This window comes from Microcebus murinus, chromosome 11, assembly GCF_040939455.1.
Source record: "Microcebus murinus isolate Inina chromosome 11, M.murinus_Inina_mat1.0, whole genome shotgun sequence".
NCBI classification, from domain to species: domain Eukaryota; kingdom Metazoa; phylum Chordata; class Mammalia; order Primates; family Cheirogaleidae; genus Microcebus; species Microcebus murinus.
This window is the reverse complement of record NC_134114.1, coordinates 23,689,779-23,708,036: the sequence shown is the minus strand read 5'-3', so window position 1 is coordinate 23,708,036 and position 18,258 is coordinate 23,689,779.

Here is an 18,258-nt window from a genome sequence, read left to right as displayed (position 1 = left end):
CTGGAGCTACAGGGGCCTTGGAGTTACCGGGCAGAGCTTTGGGCTCAGGTATAGTGAGAGCTTCAAAGCTGCAGAGACTCACCGTTGGAGGCCTGTTCCATCAGCGTGCAGACTGCTGATGCCCTGTTGCACAGGCAGGGTTTTGTCTCAGAGACCTACAGAGCAGCTGGAGCTGCTAGTTGGCTGAGGTTCTCCTCTCCTCTCTAGTTTCCACTGAGACAGTCACCTAAGTCTTCACAGGTGGTGCCTGTGGCATCTGAGACTCCTCCTCTGCTCAGATCCCATGCAGGGGGAGAAGGGTGCTCACCCCCCCCCCCAGTCTCAGGGTACAGCATGGGGGAGCATCTGTTCTGTCTGCTCACTCCCCAGCCTGGTGGAGGTGATGCAAAGGCTACTACTGGAAAGCTGTGTCCTGGTGCTGTGTGTCAGAGTGATCAGCACTGCATTGGCTGCAGAGTCCAGGTATCGGCAGCCCCTGATCTCTGTTGTGCCTGCTATCTGGTGCAATGTCTCTGCACAGACTGAGCAGCTCCCCAATCAGCTCAGAGGTCTACAGTGGAAGAGGGAGACCCCTCACAGCTCAAGCCACCTGTAACTTTTATTCCTTTTTTACAAAGCAGTGTCCCTTCAGGCTGCTTCTATTCTGTCTTCTCCTCCCCTCAGCTGTGTTGATTGTATTGGGACCCCCAGCTTAATCTCTGAGATGATGGGTGGTGCTTGTAAGAATCGGGGATGATGTGTTTGACTGAGTTAGTAGATTGCGTAATGGGCTGTTCAGTTGTTCTCCCTGTCAGAAGTTGGTGCTTGCAGAAAAGATCCAACTGCAGAGTTGTTCATCAGTGCCTGTAATTGGCTCTAGCCCCTCAGGAGAAGCACTTTAATGCCCCAGGCAGTGGGAAGGGCCCTGGAACTCCAGGGGATTGCTTGTTCTCCAGAACAGCAGAGGTTGGCAGAGGAGCAAGGCTGGACAGGGCTAAGTCAGGTAAGCCTGCCTTAAGTCTGTGCAGAAGTAGGTCCTAGAACTGTCCCAGCAAGGATCAAAAGTTACCTCCCACACTGCTGGGGAAGACTGTAAGAAGGAGTATTAAGTGGCCCCGCCAAATCAGAAAGTCTGCTCATGGGAAAGAGGCCATCTGCAATTCACCGACTAGTATCAGGAGTAACTTTTGCTCCCCACTCTTCCCCTGCCCCACGAGACTCCTTCCAGTGTCAGGTTGCAAACAGGTGTCTGAATTTGCCTAGGTCACTGGCAATGGCATTGCGGGCAGGGAACTGCCCCACCAGTGGCTCTGTCCCAGTCCAAAGGTATGGCTTTCCTGAAGGGGGATGGATGCTCCACCAGTTTGTTGCAGCTCAGACCTACAGTGCACTCTCCTGTCTGTTCTGCCCACCTGGGCCCCTGTGCCTTTGAGTTTCGCTCCCGATTCAAGCAACTCATTTAAGTCCTGGAGGTACAGGATCCAGTCCACACTCCTTTCTCACTGCTGGGTGTCTCCAGGGAGTATCAGTGGGCAGGGAACTCCCAGACTGAGCACACTTACATCCACTGTAGGTCCTCAAGTGGAAAGGTGTGGGCCACTCTCTCTGTGGAAACCTTAGGCTGCAAGGTGCAACAGCAGAGTGCAGCTGGCTGCTTTTGAAAGTCTGGGCTCAATGGCCTCTCTTGGCTGGAGTGGGAGGGAAAGGAGTGGGGAGGAAAACAGTCTGAATGGAAGAGAGCCGGCACTCCAGTTCTTCCAGTTTCTGTCCCTGGAAGGAAGTCTGCACAGAATGTCCAAGTTCTGGGATCACACAACTTCTCCAGGGCCCACCGCAGTCTGAGCAGGGGTTGGGAACTGTGTGTGGGAAGAGGTGATGTGAAGACTGAAGGGGTGGAGCTCCCTGGGTGTGGAAAGGGACAGTACTTCTGGAGAAGCAGTGTGGCCTCCATCCTCTCAGCTGATAGCTGTGGCCACCAGGGCAGGGCCAACCCTGAAGGGGCTAGAAGCCTGATGCATTATTTTCAATAAGGTCGCCGCTTAGTGCTTGCAGCAGCGCTTGGGCTTGTGAGGGTAGAAAAGCTCCCGAGCAGCAGAGCAGCCCCCAACTACTGGGGGTGTGTGAGAAGGAGAAACGAAAGCCCCACCTAACACTGTCACTGGGCTTCGAGCTTCTCCCAGGTTGATCTCTGTTGATATCTTTTTTTTCTTCCTGCTCTACTTTGCAATTTCTTTTCATAAAGTCTCTGGCAGGCTCCGACACCTGAACTACCCTGAGCTGTTCCCATTCCCCCGCTTCCCTATCTGAAAGTCTTCCTTCCCTCCGGAATGACGTAGCAACCGATATCTCCAGTCAGCTATCTTTTTCCTCCTCTGAAGTTACTGTTGAGGGAAAGGATGATGCGTCATGCCCAAGAATGGTCAGGTTGGAGTTCTGAATTTCCATTCTAGGTCTATATAAATCCTATTACCCTTTTTCTCTGATCACTATATAGAGGTTATTCTTTGTTTTGTATCACTCCATATTGCTTCTATTTTTTCATAAGTCAGATTGAATAATTACTCTCTATATGTTTATTTTTCTGACAAAACAGTGAGTTCTTTAAGGAAAGGAATTTTGATTTTTGCATTTGTATTCCTAGAGCCTAAGAGGGTAGTGGCCTGCACCTGTAGTCCCAGTTACTGGGAAGGCTGAGGCGAGAGGATCACTTGAGCTCAGGAGTTTAAGACCAGCCTGGGCAACATAGCGATAATTCATCTGTTAAAAAAAAAAGTTTTTTGACCGGAACTCAATGGGGAAAGATAAGCTAGGATAATACCATTCAAACTAATGGTGAATTGTGTAAGAAACACAGAATCTGGTTAAAAGGAAATTATTATTGATTAGTTATGTGTAGAGGTAACAATAGGTTTTGGGATAAATATTATACATTTCTTCAAAAATTCTATAATTGTGTATTATTTCAGCAAAAATTCAATAAAAATGTAAAAGATTAATGTATGTTTCTTGTGGTTTTTTCCCCATTGCATTAAACTATTGAGCAATGTTTTGACATTTAATAGCTATCTATAGACTTATTTGATTGGATTATATTCAATTTTTTTGATCTTAATGATGCTTATCAAATTAGTTCATTAAAGGAAAAAAATCAGACTAAATTTCAAAGTGCCTGCCTGAGATGAATGACAACTTTGCAAAACTAAAGAAAAAGAGTAAAATACTTAAAAACAAAATAAAACAAAACAAACAAACAAAAACCCAACCAGAACAGGGTTTTTAAGCTTTGTTCAAATATCTTGGGTGAGGTTGGGTAACAGTGGGGAAAAACACTCTGATTTAAGCACCAATGTATTTACATTTGGAGAAGTTCCACAAAGCAGTTTTGTAAAGGCAACATAAGAGGAGGGGAGCTATGGATGAGCGGTGAATGGCTGTGGATGGCAGGGCAATAACAAGCTTGTCTCTGAATCCATGGTGACTCAATGGCATGCTTTACTTGCTGGCTTTCAAGTCTAAGTTACTGCTTTACTGCTGTGCTACAAGGCTCACCTTCCCTTGTTTTTCTTCTTGTTTCTTCTGAATGCACACCCCAGGAAGTGAAAGTTACAACTTGCTTTGACAGACATTCCGGAGCCTTTGGATTTTATAGACATAGGGAATGTATTCAGAAGCTTCCTGCTTGGTGATCACATCCTTTGTTCTTTTGTGCATATCCTAAGTGAACTTTGCTCCAGACAAATTAGCCTAGGGCAAGGCATTAAAAAGATGAGATTCCAAGAAGGACACATAACAGTAGAAAAAGGGAATAGTTGTTCATTCCCATTTAGGTTTCTATTTTTAGTCAAACATTTATCATTTTCATGTTTAATTCCTCCTAAGAATGCTGGTAATTTATAGTTTTATTTTGTGATGAGTGTAAAATTGCTTCTCTTTTTTTCCTTAAAGTTTTTAAGCAATGATCAACTTTAGGGGCAAGAAATCCTTATACTTAATGGGGAAACAACTTGATCAACATGTGTGCTTGAAGTTTTTACTATCTAGAATTTGAGACAACATACAGATGTTATAGATCTATTGAATTATGCCTGATGACAATATCCCACCTCATGAAAAATCTCAATTTCATTAAGCACAATTTTACCTTTCTGATTCAATAGTCATTTTTTCTGGGAAGTATCTCCTGACTTATTTTGTGAATAACATAGTAAGTTTATTATTATTATACAAATAACATTCACATAATAATATATATGAAAAAGAGTTATTGTAATAATAATATATCACATATATTATGATTGATTGTGTATATGTTTTATATGTGTCTGATCTTGAATGACTCAAGAGGGAAAGAAGAAATTTGCATTTGTATCTTGGTTTACACAGCATCTAATCCAGTGCTTGTCACAGAGAGCACCCATTATCCCTTGCTTGTTGACTTGAATAAAAGTAAATCCTAGTTTCATCTGAAAACTTAGTGGGGCTGCTTAATTTTAATAGAAGCATGGAAGATAAATTGATATAATGATCTCATTTATGAATGATAATTTATTTATACATTTAGGGAATACAAGTATTTTTTGTTACATGGGTAAATTCTATAATACTGAAGTCAGGGCTTTCAGTGTACCTGTCATCAGAATAGTGTACATTGTGCACGATAGGTAGATTTTTATCCCTTACTCTCTTCTGACTATCCCCTCTTCTTAGTTTTCAATGTCCATTGTACCATTTTATGACCATATATGCTCCTCATTTAGCTCCCACTTATAAGTAAGAACATGTGGTGATATTTGTCTTTCCAATTCTGAGATACTTCACTTTTAGGATAATGGTCTCCAGTTCCACCAAGTTGCTGCAGAAGACATTATTTCATTCCTTTTTATGGCTGAGTAGTACTCTGTGGCACATATATATATCTTTGCTATTGTGGATTGTGCTACAATAAACATTTGGGTGCAGGTATCTGTTTTATAAAGTAACTTCTTTTCCTTTGGTTAGATACTGGTGGGAATGATGGATCAAATCGTAGGCCTACTTTTAGTTCTTTGAGGAAACTTCATGCTGTTTTCCATAGAGGTTGTACTAGTTTACATTCCCACCAATAGTGTGTAAATGTTCCTTTTCACTGCATCCATGTCAACATATATTGTTTTTTGACTTTTTAATAATGGCCATTCTAACAGAGATAAGGTCTTGTCTAAATGTGGTTTTAATTTGCATTTCCCTGATTAGAGATGCTGAACATATTTTCATATATTTCTTGGCCATTTCTCTACTTTTGAACAAAATCTCTTCATGTCTTTTGCCTGTTTTTTAATGGGTTTATTTTTTTTTCTTAGTTTGTTTGAGTTCTTTGTAGATTCTAAGTATTAGTTCTTTTTCAGATATAGAGTTTGTGGATATTTTCTTCCATTCTGTAGGTTGTCTATTTACTCTCTCAATTATTTCCTTTGCTGTGCAGAAACTTTTTAGTTTAATTAAGTCCCAGTTATTTATTTTTGTTGTTGCTGTATTTGTTTTTGGGGTGTTAGTTATAAATTATTTGCCTAAACCAATGTCTAGAAGAGTTTTTAATATGTTTTCTTCTCAAATTTTTATGGCTTCAGGTCCTACATTTAAACCTTTAATTCATCTTGAGTTAATTTTTATATACGGTGAGAAAGAGATATCCAGTTTCATTCTTCTGCATGTGGTATCCAACTTTCTCAGCACTATTTTTTGAATAGGTCATTCTTTCCTCAATGTATGTTTCTGTCTGCTTTGAGAAAAATCAGTTGGTTGTAGCTATCTGGCTTTATTTCTGGGTTCTCTATTCTGTTCCATTGGTCTATGTGTCTACATTTATACAAATACCATGCTGTTGTGGTTGCTATAGACTTATAGACTAATTTGAAGTCAGGTAGTGTGATGCTTCTGGATTTGTTCTTTTTGCTTAGGACTGCTTTGACTATTTGGGCTCTTTTTTGGTTCTATATGAAGTTTAGGATTGTATTTTCTAGATCTGTGAAAAATGATGCTGGAATTTTGATGGGAATTGCACTGAATCTGTAAAGCACTTTGGGTAACATGGACATTTTAACAATGTTGCTTCTTCCAATCCATGAGCATGGGACATTTTTTCATTTGTTTGTGTCATCTGTGATATTTTTCATCAGCATTTTGTAATTCTCCTTGTAGAGATCTTTCATCTCCTTTAAGTTTATTCCTAGGTATTTTATTTTCTTTGCAGCTATTGTAAATGGTATTGAGTTCTTGATTTGATTCTCAGCTTGATTGTTAGTAGTGTATAGAAATGCTCCTGATTTGTGTACATTAATTTTGTAATCAGAGACTTTACTGAAGTTATTTATCAATTCTAGGAGTCTTTTGGTAGAGTGTTTAGGGCTTTCTTGATATAAGACCATATCATTTCCAAACAGGGATAGTTTGATCACCTTTCCTGATTTTTATTTCTTTCTCTTGCGTGATTTCTCTGGCTAGGACTTTCAGCACTTTGTTTAATAGAAGTGGTGAAAATGAGCATCTTTCCTTTGTTCAGGTTCTTGGAGGAACACCCTCAACTTTTTCTCATTTAGTATGATGTTGACTGTGGGTTTGTCATAAATGGCTTTCATTGTTTTAAGGTATGTTCCTTTTATGCCTAGTTTGTCAAGAGCCTTTATCATGAAGGGTGCTGGATTTTATTGTATACTTTTTCTGCGTATATTGAGTGAGATGATCATATGTTTTTTGTTTTGAATTCTGTTCATGTGGTGAATCACATTTATTGATTTGTGTATGTTGAAGCTCCCTTGCATTCCTGGGATGAAGCTCACTTGATCATGGTTAATTATCTTTTTGATATGCTATTAGATTTGGTTTGCTAGCATTTTGTTGAGGATTTTTGTATCTATGTTCATGAAGGATATTGGTCCATAGTTTTCTTTTTTTTTTTGTTATATCATTTCCTGGTTTTGGTATCAGGGTGATACTGGCTTTGTAGAATGAGTTAGGGAGGATTCCCTCCTTCTGGATGTTATGGAAGTTTCTGTAGGATAGGTACCAGTTCTTTGTAGGTGTGGTAGAATTTGGCTGTGAATCCTTCTGGTCTGGGCCTTTTTGTGTTTGCAGATTTTTTTATTACTATTTTCATATCTCTACTCATATTGATCTGTTCAGGATTTCTATTTCTTCCTGATTCAGGCTTGGGAGGTTGTGTGTTTCCAAAAATTTGTTCATTTCCTCTAGATTTTCTACTTAGTGTGCATAAAGGTTTTCATAGTAGTTTTGGATGATAATTTGTATTTTGTGATATCAGTTGTAAAATCTCCTTTTTCATTTCTAATTGAGCTTATTTAGGTCTTTCTCTTCTATTTCTTTTTAATCTAGTTAGTGGCCTATTGATTTTTTTATCTTTTCAAAGAACCAACTTTTTGTTTCATTGATCCTTTCTATCTTTTTGTTTCCATTTCATTTAGTTCTGTTCTAAGCTTTGTTATTTCCTTTCTTTTGCTAGCTTTGTGTTTGGTTTGTTCTTCTTTTTCTAGTTCCTTAAGATGTGATATTACTTTGTTAATTTGTGACCTTTCTGTCTTTTTGATGTAGGCATTTAAGGATATGGACTTCCCTTTTAGCAATGCCTTTTCTGTAGCCCAGAGATTTTAGAAGTTAGTATCACCTTTGTTATTCAATTAAATTTTTTTTTTATTTCCATCCTGATTTGATCATGACCCAAGGCTAGTTCAGCGGCAGGTTGTTTAATTTCCATGTATTGTGTAGTTTGAGAGTTCCTCTTGGAAATGATTTCTGGTTTTATTGCAGTGCAGTCTGAGAAGCGACATGGTATGATTTCAATTTTCTTGATTTTGCTGGGAATTTTGTGGCCTAAGATATGATCAATCTTACAGAAAGTACCATGTGCTGATGAGAAGAATGTATATTCAGTAGTTTTGGGGTAGAATGTTTTGTAAATATATGTTAGGTTCATTTGTTCTAGAGTCATCTTTATGTCCAGTGTTTCTTTATTGATTTTCTGCCTCTATGATCTCTATAGTTCTGTCAGTGGAGGGTTGAAATCCCCAGCAATTGTGATGTTGCTGTTTATTTCTTTCCTTATATCTAGTAGAATTTGTTTTATGAATCTGGGAATTCCTGTGTTAGGTGCATAGATATTTAGGATTGCTATCTTTTCTTGCTGAATTGATATCCCTTTATCATTATATAATGACCATCTTTGTCTTTTTTTTTTTTTTACCATCATTGATTTAAAGTCTATTTCATCTGAGATAAGAATAGCTAGTCTTGCTCACTTTTGGTTTCTATTTGTGTAGAATTTTTTTTCCACCTTTTTACCTTGAGTCTATGAGAAAAAAGGATTCAAAGTTTAAAAGCATACCATGACTCTCTTACAAAAGACAGAGGTTTATAATATCCAAGGATCTAAGTTACAAAACTTTTTATAACTATTCATTTTTCTCTTTTTCAGACCTAGATAAAAGTTTAGTGAAGTGGTTATTTGTCCAACAAGAGTGGACAGCAAAAGATGGTGGTTGTATAAAATAGCAGAATCAAATGGGTTTCTTGGAGAAAACATATATTTGAACTGTGCTTTTTAAAAATCCATTCTGCCAATCTTTATCTTTCACATGGGGCATTTAGACTGTTTACATTCAATATTAGTATTGATATATAAGATACTGTTCTGGTCATCATGTTGATTATTGCCATCATGTTGATTCTCCCTTGTGTTATTCTTTTATAAGTCCTGTGAGTTTTAGCGTCTAGGTGTTTTTACACTGGTGGACATCAATTTTTCTGTTTCATGTATAGATCACTTTTAAGCATTTCTTGTAGGGCAAGTCTAGTGGTGACAAATTACCTTAGTGTTTGCTTGTCTGGAAAATACTTTATTTCTCCTTAATTTATGAAATCTGATTTTACAGGACACCAAATTCTTGGCTGAGTTATTGTGTTTAAGATGGAACCCCATTCCGTTCTGGCTTGTGTGGTTTCTGCTGAGAAGCTTGCAAGTACTCTAATGAGTTTTCCTTTGTAAGTTACTGGATGCCTTCATCTTGCAGCTTGTAGGATTTTCTACTTCACTTTAACGTTGGCCAGACTGATGACTGTTTGCTTTGGTGATATCCAATTTGCTGTGAATCCTCCAAGTGTTCAATGACCTTCTTGTATCTGGATGTCTAAATCTCTAGTGATACAAGGGAAGTATTCCTTCAAATAGATTTTCTATGTTTTTTGCTTTTTCTTCTCCTCCCTCAGTGATATGTATAATTATTATATTTGATTTCTTTACATAATCCCATATTTCTTAGAGTGATTGTTTATTCTTCTTGATTTTTTTTTTCTTTATTTTTGCTGATTGGGTTAATTTGAAAAACTTGTCTTCCATCTCTGAAATTCTTTCTTCTGCTTGGCCTAGTATATTGTTAAAACTTTCACTATATTTTGAAATTTCCTAAAGGATTCTTTCATTTCCAGAAGTTCTGTTATATTTTTCTTAGATTATCTATCATTTTAGTGAATTTTTTATTTATGTCCTGAATTATGTTTTTGGTTTCTTTGTTTTGGTTTTTAACTTTCCCATTAATCCCATTGATCTTACTTGCTGGAGAGCTGGTGTGATCTTTTAGGGGTGTCAAAATAGTCTGTTTTTTCATGTTGTCTGAGTTTTTCTGCTGGTTCCAGCTCATCTACAACCTCTTATCTGAGCTCAAAATAGGTAGCTTTGTAGCACACTTGTTCTCCTCTGCTGGGAACTTTGTTGCTCAGTGAAGAGAGGGAGAGGTCTTTGGATGGTGTGCTTGAATCCTGCTCTGGAAGATCGACCAGACGGTAGAGAGGTGGATGCACTGTGAGCCTGTGACACCGCTTCTTTCCTGCATATCCCTGTTCTCCTGTGGTTGTCACAGTCCAAGAAGGTGCTGGGGGATATTTATGTGGAGAACTGGGCTGGTCCCCAGGCAGCTGGCCATGGTGGTTTGCTCTGCTTGAGTTCCCTGGCAGCAGCAGCAGTGGTGGTTGAGTGACGTTACCTAGGTGGCAGCAGCCAGTGCTAGGGCTGTGGGTGTTTGCCCCAAACAGGGCCATTGGTGATGGTGCTACCCATGTGGCAGTGGCAATGGGCACCAGTGGCCATGGGTGTGTGCTCCACCTGGGTCCTGTGGCAGCAGTAGCTAGGTGGGGCTACCTAGGTGACAGCAGGGGTCCAGATCCATGGGCACTTGTTCTGCCTGGGTCCTCTGGCAGTGGTGGTGGTGTGCTATACCTGCTTATGTACCGTGTGAGAGTGCCCACCCTCCCTGCTCCCTCCCCAGTCTGGTGGCAATGATGAGGAGGCAGAAGCAATGGAGTTGAGCCTGGGGTAGAGGCAGTGCTCTGAGGCTTGGTACCAGGTGCAGTATCCAGGGTTCAGAAGTCAGTGGGACCCCATTGTGCCTTCTCTCCAGAGTGATGCCACTGCAAAGTTTCCAGGAAGATCCATGTGTCAATCTGGAGACCTGCTGTGGTGGAGGGGCTCTCCTGAAGCTCAGATTGCAGTGTCTGTGGGGATATTGTGGAGCCCCAGGGTTCTCTCCTCTGTCCCTTTCCCACAGGCTCCTTCCTCAGATACCTCTGACTCTGCTCAGTGGGTCGCCTCATTTTCTTCTCCTTCATTTTGGGTTCTTCCTGTTGTCTCTTTGTTGATTCCTATTGCTTTCACTTAGAAGACTGATCTGAAGGTGGATGTCTACTTGTTACTTTTGATCCTCTTTGTGAGAGTGGTATGTGCAGGCTGCTTCTAGTCTGCCATCTTCGTCCCTTCCTTCCCCTTATCCTCTTTAATAAAGATTGTATTCTAGACTTTTCTTTTTCTCATTTGCAATATTATAATAGTGTTTGGTGTTATCATTTCTGGTACTTCAATTCTTAGTGGACACCACCATCAAGTTAATCTTCTGGAAACACTTCTTCCATTATGTCTTTGCTATGAATCCTTTGCTATGAATCCTAACCACTTTAGTTACCTTGCAGTGCCTAGTGTGGCGCCTTGTACAGAGTTATGCAGTGGATGCTGATGAACAAGAGGATGTCTGCCTGAAGGTGACTCTTAACAGTGGGCTGCTGAGCTCTGCTTTTAGCCACATCTTGTTAAATTCATATATCAATGATGTGTATGAATACATTCAATGTATGCTTATCAGATTTGCAAATGACCTGAGGCTAGAATGGATAGCAAATATATTAGATGACAGAATCAGAGACTGAAAACATTTTGACAAGATTCCTTTAGCATGATGAAATTTAATAGGGATAAAGGTAAAGTTCTACCTTAAAAGCAAACGAAACAAAAAACAAAACAAAACAAAAAAACTCTATCTGCTTAGCAACTGAAGGTAGAAGATGTTCAAAAAGGGTCTTTGGTTGTAGCATAGCCCCACAGGTCAATGAAATCTTAAGCTTTTTTGGAGAGTAGAAGGAAGGAGGTGAAGATCTCCCTGGCATTAGTCAGACCCCATCTGAAGTTTATGTACAATTATAGCTTTCATGTTTTTAGATATATATAGACAAATGCAAATGTAGTTAGATAATGTTAAATGTTCTTAAATCTATGTTGTTAAATGAATATTTTTCTATGATAAAATAAATCTCAGAAAAATATGCTGTTTTTTTTCCTAATGGTGAAAATAACATCATAAGGAAAAGAGATTTATCTGGAGCTGCGTGATTTCAAAGGTTTGACTAGCATTAGTATCTAGAAGTTATAGGGAGAACAAATTTGACTAACTCTAAGGGAAAAACTTTTGATAGTCAGCTTCCTAATTAAGTCACAGGTTGCCCAGGAAAACATTGAGTTGCCCGATTTTCTTCCTCAAAAGGAAAAACTCTAGTATGTAAGAGGCTGCATGAAAACAAGAATGAGATACCAATATCCACCTAATAGAATGACAACTCAAAAACACTGACAACACCCAATATTGGCAAGAGTCTGGAGAAACAGGAACACTCATTCTTACTGCTGAGAATGCAAAATGGTGTAGCCAGTTTGGAAGACAGCTTGGCAGTTTCATACAAAACTAAATGTATTCTTACCATATGATCCAGCACAATCATGCTCTTCGATATTTGCCCAAAGGAGTTAAAAACATAATCTACACAAAAATCTGAACTGGAATATTTATAGCAGCTCAATTCATGATGATCAAATTCAGAAGCAACCAAGATGTCCTTCAATAGGTAACTGGATAAACAAACTGTGATACATCCAAACAATGGAATATTATTCAGTGATAAAAATAAATCAGTTATTTAGATATGGAAAAACATGGAGGAAGCTTAAATGCATATTGCTATGTGAAATAAGTCAATCTGAAAAGGCTACATATTGTATGATTCCAACTATATGACATTCTGGAAAAGGCAAAGCTATGGAGAGAGTAAAACGATCAGCATTTGGCGGAAGTTCAGGGCGAGGGAGGGAAGGGAGAGTAGGTGGACTATGGGGGATTTTTAGGGCAGCGAAATTAACCTGGATCATACCAGTAGATGCACGTCACTGTAAATTTGTCTAAACCCATAGAATGCACCATACCAAAAATGAACTTTAGTGTAAACTATGGACTTGGGGGATAATGATGTGTCAATGTAAGTCCATTGATTATAACAAATAACATATGTATCATACTAATGTAGAATGTTAATAATAGGGGAAACTGAGGAAGTTGGGGCTCAGGGGAGTTTATGGGAACTCTCTGTACTTTCTGCTAAATTTTCTATAAATTTTAAACTTCTCTATAAAAAAAGAAGGCTGCCTAAGCTGGTGAGGGGGTAGAACAGAGGGAAGATATCCAGGGGGCTGAGGTTTCTCCGTAGCATCTGGTAAGCGTTAATAGACACTGCGTTGGAGCAAGGGAGCTGACGTCAGCATTCTGGGAGCAGTACTGAGCACCAGGTCCAAAGGACACTTGAGAGACCAAAGACAAGAGTTGCAAATCTCTAGAGGAGTTTATAAGTGTAAAGAATAACGAGTGAAGGGCAACATGAGACTAAAGATGTCAAGATGAAAATTGAAAGCATATCAAGTTGTCATGGCTGTAGGACTTTGGTGTGGGCTAGCTGGTTCAGAGGCATAGGGTCCTGCTGATCTTGAGTTTCCTGTCTCTGGAAGGATTCACAATAAACTGGGGGCTACTTCCTTGGAATGTCGCACACAAACACACGTACACGTGTGTATGTGCCCGCATGTATACACATATACAGCTATGTTTATATATATCAATACACAAACAGATAAATAGGATAATTTTATATAGTGATAAGAGCTACTAAGAATATAAAATAGATAATATGATGGAAAACAACAGTGGCAGGGTGGAAGGAGGAGATTAACTTTGCTCAGGGTGGTCAGGCAGGGTTTCTGTGGAGAAGACATTTGAACTGATACTTGAAAGATAGAAAGAAAGCAGCACTAAGCAGAGCTGAAGAAATAATGTGGCAAGCAAAGGTACATATTTTGATATTTTATTGTTAATATCTTGCTAGTTCCCTTTGGTTGTGTGTGTGCACATGTATGCGAATTATGAAGGTAATAAGAGTGGAAGTATAGAAATCCTGAGGAACCAAAGATAGGCAAGTACAGAAGCCAAAACTATTTCAAAGATTGGACCCAAGAGTTTTGCAGAAGGATTTAAGAAAGACATGAGACTCTTGTATTTATCAAGAATGAAATTAGATGATTTTTCTTGTACTGGGTCTGAAGAATAAATAGTTTCCTAACTAACCTGGAAAAGTTTGGATACTATTGTCAAGTTAAAAAAGCTAAGCAAGAATAGTGAGAATAATTCAAGATAAGAATTTCTTATATTCTAGAATTTAAAAAAAATTTGAAGGGTTAAATTCGTTAGCACAAGCTGGGCACTTCTGCGAGTGGAACATTGATTTGTGAGCATGACAATTTTTTTTTTCCTGTTAAAAGAGGTGACAGGAAAAGGGCACAGCTCAGATCTCTGTGAAAATGACCGAGCTGTGCACATGCTGGAGCACATGTTGTCTTGGTCCTGAGGGAGACATGAAGAGGTGAAACACGTTCAGTCATGCAGGCTTTGCAAATATACACAGAGAGCTAGAACAGCTAAGAGCAAAGAAAAGTGAGAGAGCAGGGAATAGGGGGAGAGAAAACAGGGATAACAGAGTGTATGGTAGCATGCTAGGGTAGGACTTAAGAGAAAGAACAGAGAGAGAAGAGATACAGGTAGAGTCCTGTAGCACATGACTTGGGAAAGAATATTTAAACCATAAACTTGGGATATGTATGAATAAATTATGAATTTATTAAGAGATATATGGATAAAACTTACTAAGAGCTGCACATTTATCACACGATCCAGCCATGATCAGCACGAAGCTGCAAATGTCCTGTGTGATGTTACCTTTCAGTAATCAAAAGTGTCATAGTCTCTCCTCTTCCAAATCTATGCCCCTTCTCCCCATGTTTCTTTCCTGTGAAAATGGCAGAAACTCATCCAGCTTGTGATGCACTCTCACATATTTCCAAGGTCTATCCTTATTCTTCTTTATTTCTTTTTTTGATCGATAGCCCTCAAAATGCTTGCCCACTGTAGTTCAAATCTCTTTGGAAAGGGTTGCTGGGGTTTTATTTTTGAGAAATGTTTAAATGGTATTTACATGATATACTACGTGGCATTCATGTTGCTTTCAGAGTTCAACAACTGCAACTTCAGTCAAATAATCTCTTTTCAATGTCATATATCTGCAAATTTGAATTCCAGGATAGCCATTTGATGCAGTGAAATTAAGCAGTAATTGAAGTGGATATGAGCTACTTCAGCACAAAAGGTTTTATTTTGGTGTATTTTTAGGGCTTGGTACAACACACTGATACAAAAATACTAAATCACCAGAAAAAAAATCAGTAGTATTGTAAAATATGCGAGAAGGGAGAAAAGAACAAAGGACTTTTCTCCAATCAAATGCAAATGAAAATGACCCGCAAGATTGTGAAAACCGTCTTTCTCCTGACAATGAACATTTTCATGCAGTGAAATCCGTTTTTGAGACTCATTAGCAAACGCTGTGATCTTGCTTATTTTCTATAGCGTCTGGTTATTCCAAATTGATTAGGAGACCTCTGATGTGGGAGAGTGAATCACAGAACTACCCCAGGTATTTCTGTAATTGGTTATCATGCTTAATTACAAATGTTTCAGCACAACCAATTTATTCTGGGCCAGATTTCCCTTGCCTTTCTGCTGCTGCTCTTGCTGGTGCTGTTTTCTGTTTTCAGAGAAAGAAAGGAGAAGAAAGACAAATTAAGCACCTCCTATGTATGCTTTGATTCTGAAAACAGCAGATTAATAGATTGATGGATTCATTCAAAGTATCCTATTGAAAATAGTAGTTGAAAATGAGTGAAATGAAAACATGTATATATTAGTTTGTAGAGGGAGGTCATTCACTGGGAACTGTTACCAATCTCTTCTGGTTGCATTATTTCCATTAATTAGTGCTGGGAACTGGACGTTCAGCTCTTGCATCTCTCTCTTCCTGCCCTAGTGCTGGCTGACCTTCATGTATTCAATCCACTTGCTCCTGAGCTCATCAGAAATAAATGGACTAGAATGGCAGAGAATATGACTCCACATAGTGCTTTTCATAGTCTGGCAGTCCTGAAGACCAGAGCACGTGGTGAGTTGTGCTGGTGTCCCACGCTGCAGACGGGGCACACATTATATCCTCTGTCGTCTCTCAGCCACAGCCTGGGGAAATTCAGAATCAAATAATGAGAGGTGGGACCCTGGCGAGGGTCCTAGTGTCGTGACACCTGTTTCAGCAGGATCAGTGAGGATCTATACAAACCTTGCAGCCCCTAAGGGAGATAGCAAGAACCTGTCTTTAAGATTCTATGATCAGAATGGGGATTTAAGAAAATGTGGGTGTTTTTTCAGGCCATCCCTGCTGAAAACTGCTCATCACTGAGGGAGTTGCTACCTGTTAAGAAGTGTGGGCTTACTGGTGCTATGGCAGATATTTTGGCACAAAAGCAAAACACATATCGTGTGATGCAAACTTTGACTTTAGGAATTTCAAATGTTATCATTGTTGCTATTATTATCTTAGAAGTTGAAGGGAACCTTCAAATAAAGTGAATTTTTAAAAATCTGTACTGCTAAAGAATAGGAAGGGTTAAATTTGAACTAGGTTGATTCCCCATGGGTGAAACTTGCAGAATATTTATAAAAAATTAAAAAAACAAGCAAACAATAAGATACTGGTGCTGGGTCTTTGAAATAATTTAGGCTAACTTATTTATTTTTCAGATGACAGAGATCAAGAGAAGTAGAGTGACTTTTTTCGAGGTTAGTGACAGAACTGACACCAGAATCTAGCGCTACGTCAGGTGTAGAACATGCCTGATAGAAAAAGTTTCCTGTTTTCTCTGTTTTTCTGTTTTCCCCAAAAGTGGTATCCTCCTTATGTAAGGAATTTTCTGTCCTTATAGAATGATTTCATCCTGTTTCTGTCTTTGAAATAATTTAGGCTACTTATTTATTTTTCAGATGATAGAGATCAAGAGAAGTCGAATGACTTTTTTCAAGGTTAGTTAGTGACAGAACTGTGACCAGAATCTAGCGCTGTTTCAGGTGTAGAACATACCTGATAGAAAAAATTTCCTGTTTTCCCAAAAACTGGTATCCTCCTTATGTCAAGAATTTTCTGTCCCTATAGAATGATTTCATTCTGCTTTTGTCATGACAATACACAAGAATTGCTGGTAATAACAGAGTACAATAAAGAGTGACATTTTCCATTTTTCAAAATTCATCACAACATCTAATGAAACTGATTGCTGAAATTTGAGTACATAGAGAAGCTACTTTTCTTCTGTGGCAAAGATATCTGTTTTACAGTTCTCAGGATTTACTATCAGCACCTCCGTAAACTTCTGCGCATGATTATTTAGGGTGAGAATTAATTTTGAGAAAAGTAGCCATTGGCAACGTTCAGATAAATGTGTGAGAAAAACATTCCAAATGGGGGTTTTATAGTCACCGAAGGAAACGAACGCTCTTCTGCTATATTAGAGCTGCCAAAAGAATTCAGAACTCAAAAGATCCAAATGACAGCAAAGCAGATTGAAGCTGCTCTTCTCTCCACGTTCTCTTTTCTTTATGCATTCAGGGCTGTGCATCAAGAAAACTTATATGCGAGAGGTGCAGAACTGATCCAATTATACAGAGCTCCAGCTAATGTCTGACGCTTTAAGTACTTTTCAGAATTTTTGTAGATCGCTATAGAGCCACCTCTCAATTTCTCAAAGTAATGAGAAAAGCCTCAGAATACATTACCCCAAACCCCATAGAATGAAGTAATTAGCATTCATTACCAATTTTATTTCAATGGCTAATTGCACTTCACACTCATATATTGGTACAAAACACTGGACAGTCAAGTAGCTTCTATGATCATTTATTATATGAATACAGAAGGGAAGTTTTACTGCTCCAAAGAGTCTGCAAAAATTTGCACACAGTTTGATAGAGTGCTGTGATCCATTCAAAACTAGACCTGAGCACTGGTGAGTGGAATGGGGCTGGGGCTGGGAGGACAATCTTGATGGCTAGGATAGGTACCCATTAAATTGGAGAGGTGAATGGAGCAGGGAAGGGGTGGCCATGGGTGAAGGTGATAGTGGTGCCATTCTTATGCATATGTGTGCGTTCTGACACCTAGGGGTGCCTCAATGGGGATCAGCAAAGATGCCAGACACTTTGGCCATGAGTGCCTACTGAGAATGCAAACAGAGAGACTTTCTATTTGAGCGACATACTTTTGATTTTTCTGCTCTGACTTTCAGGAGGCAGAAGACTCTGGTAACCTTTGTTTGAAAATACCAGAGTGCTGCAGATGTACATGAAATTAATTCTTATCTTATTCTTGACTCACTTTCATTAGCACATCAGAGGAATAGGAAAAAATACGCATGGTACCTTCACTCAATGCCAGTTTTCCGGAACCCTCTTATAAGGCAGGTGCTGTGCCAGGGGCTTCTGCTTGCATACTGGGGGTCCTGGCAAGAAACAGAAAGCATGTGAAAAATAGAAAATTTTGGAAGGATATAAAGATAGAGAAATTAAAAAATATGTGGGTATTGTGTAGAAACCCAAAGGGATTGTGTTATCTTACAGCTAGGAGGATTACAGTATCCTCATGTCCCCTAAGCTGGAAGGGCAAATGGAATTCAGAAATAGGGCTGGTTCCCAGGAATTCTAACTCAGTGGAAAGACA